The sequence below is a fragment of the Nicotiana sylvestris genome, chromosome 1, assembly GCF_000393655.2.
Source record: "Nicotiana sylvestris chromosome 1, ASM39365v2, whole genome shotgun sequence".
In the NCBI taxonomy this organism is placed as follows: Eukaryota; Viridiplantae; Streptophyta; class Magnoliopsida; order Solanales; family Solanaceae; genus Nicotiana; species Nicotiana sylvestris.
Window position 1 is genome coordinate 78702685 of NC_091057.1, and position 3327 is coordinate 78706011.

Here is a 3327-nt window from a genome sequence, read left to right on the forward strand (position 1 = left end):
ACCTTGTTACAATACTTATACAGTTTTCAATAAAGGACATTTAACTTACAGTCATCCTGTCAACATATACTACTTATTTGATCAAGAAACAAAACTGAATTTTTAACTAAAGAGCTCAAATTAATAAAAGATAGTATTACAATTCAAACTTTATTTATTTGTCATGTTGAATCTTTTTCCAACATAGAATTTAAGAGATAAGTACCTGGAAATGAAGGTAGAAGAAGTAAGTTTCAGCAGTAACAGCAGTAACAAAATCAACAGAATAGCAGTCTTTCCACAGACTTGAGCAATAATGAGACCCGAGAAACCCAGATGCACAGTAATAGTATTTTTAAAGAAAACTTCAGATTTTAACTGAACTATGGATTCAAATAAATCCGAACAGATTCAACAAAGGGATAATATTTCAGATTTCAGTTTCTTTTCTGTTTCAAATTCCTGTTTTTGATTTTTTTTTCTGTTTCTGATTTTTCTGTTTCTTCTTTCTTCCAATCTGATTTTTCCCTTCTCGGATTTCTGTTTCTCTCAAATGTATATGTATTTCTGTGTGTATTTTCTATGCTTTAGAAATCAGCCTCTCTTTTCTTTCTTTTTCTTTCCTCTCTTTTCTTTCTTTTTCTCTGATCTCTTTTCTTTCTTAAAATCTCCCCTCTAAAGTCTGTCCAGCTCCCTGTATTTATACAGGGCTGGTCCTATCTTTTTAAGTGCTTCTTGGACCCCCTTCTTCTTTTAAAAACAAAAAGTTCCATTAAAAACTGCTTTTGAATAAATTAAATGATCCTATCCTGATTTTAAACAGCCCATTACCCTTTGTTTCCCATTAGTATCTTAAATTATAGCCAACCAACATTCCACTTTCAGTCCACTATTCTATCACATTACCCTCACTATTCTGTCCCAAAAAATGTCCCAGATTTCCTACTGTAATTACTGTTATTACTGCCTTAAATTCAGAATCTAACAATACAGATTTTAAAATCTGTTTAAGCAGCTATAACCAATCCTAAAGTTTTGGACTGAATCCTAACTAAGAATGTAACCTTCTAACACAATTACATCTAATCAACATTTGTAAAATCACACTGAATTCAGAACTAACATCATAACAACATATCAATGAAATCATTATAACAATTCAGACTGGACTTAAACATTGAATCAAGATCAAACATACACAGGAGCATTGTCAATATACTGACAATGCCCTGTTCAGAAAACAATATATACACATCATACATTTGAATTTACTGATTTGCAAACAAACATGATTTAATTGACAAGTATTAATCAGTAGACTATTTACAACATTTGTCCATAATCAGTCTAAAACAATAGAAGCAGACTGTTTCCATTAGCATTATCATAAATGAGAATTCACAATATAACTAATCGACGAACTTAATCGAGTCGATTACTCACATTGTAAATAATCACGAACAACAGAAACAATTTCATATTTTGAGCATATAGACGGGTATGAGACAAAAAATGACAGAATTAATCAAAACAAAAATATGAAAAATTAACAAGTTATTAAAACAAACGAAAATACATATAGAATACACAAAAAGAAATAGAGAAGTACCTCTGAACCTTTAAATTTATTCAAACTCGAACTCAACTTGGATTCGGACTTTGTTTGAAATCAAACAGACCTTAGTCGAAGTATTTTCATACTTCGACTAAGGTCGATTAAACCTCAATCTTTATCTAATTTGGGCAAAAATCCAAAAGTCTGGTATTTCTAGGGTTTTTGAAAGTTCGATTTGGGACTTAACCATTTCTGGTCAGATTCGAGGGGGACTAAATACGACACAAGGGTGAGGGAAGCCTAAAGGTCATTTGGTGTTAATTTGGGAGGAATCTGAGTAGGGTTAGGTTTCATTCGAATCTTCAAAAGAAGATTCGAAGAGTTCTGAGGGGATTCGAACCAAACCAACACTAGATCCATAATGAGGTAGGCTAGGGGATGCTGTGGTGTTATTTTGGAAGCCATTGGAAAGGTTTGAGTTTTCAGACCCACCTTCGATTTAATATTCGAAGAGTTGGGGTCTGATTCGAAGGAAACTAAGGTCAGATCTGTGTAGAGGAAGTGGTGAGGAGTCTAGGGTGTTATTTTGGTGACCGGCGGCGTTGATGCCGCCGGGTTTCAGGCGGTGGGATCCTAGGGCGGCTAGGGTTAGGGGTGGGTCTGAGGAAGATGATGATGAACAGTGGAGAGGGGGGGTTTAGTTAGGGGGGCCGAGGTAAGGATTATGGGCTTATATAGGGACGGGGTGGGTTGATGCTGACTGTTAGATCTAGTAGGATGAGAGGTCAGGATTTATTCACTTAACCAAACGATGTCGTTTGGTTTAAGCTGGGGGGGACGGGTTGAACCGGGTATCGGATCGGGTAAGGGCTATGGGTTACGGTTCGTGGGATCTCAGCCGTTGGTTGGCTTTGATCCAACGGTCTTGATAAAGTGTGACCAAACGTCGTCGTTTGGTCTTGGCTTTGAATTGGACCGGATAGGCTGTGTTGGGATGGGGCTGTGGGGGGGGGGGGTAATTTGATTTGGGCCTGGATTTTAATCCAGGTCCAATTTTTATTTTACAACTTGTATATTTTTTATTTTCTAATTTTATTATTAATTAATAAAATCCTAATCAAAAATTATATAAAAAAAATTATCATTAAAATAATATTAATTATCTTTTAATAACCATTAACGCGTAGATAAAATATTAATCACACAATGACACAATTAATATGACGAAAAAATAAAAATGCATATTTTTTATGATTTTATTTAAATTATCTTTCAAATACATAATTAAATCCTATATGCATGCAACATGTATTTTATTTTAATTTTCATTTTATTATGACAAAGTAAACATTTACGGACATAAAACAAATATTTAACACCACGCAAATTCAAAAATTACACAGTAAAAGAAATTTATTTTATTTTTTGATTTATTTTGGAGTAGTTTTCGTAAGGCAAAAATCACGTGCTCACAGCTGCCCCTCTTTGTGCGGAAACTCGAAGAGTTTTCGTGCAAAGATAAAGTGAGCGGATACGAGCGATTTTTGCCCGTTCGAATACTCCGTGGGAAGCATTTTTAGAAAGATTTGACCGAACCTCTGCTTCAAAGGTTTCCTACATATCCTTGGCTATAAAGGAATCAGGTCAATGTAGTTCGGGAATTTTTTGGGTAGCTTGGACTACCGTGGGACTGTGATGTTACTGCTGCTTCGTGCTGTTTTTACTGCTTGCTGACCTCCTTATTACACCTTACTTCAAAGGTAATACAAAAAAGCTAAACTAGACTATGGTAC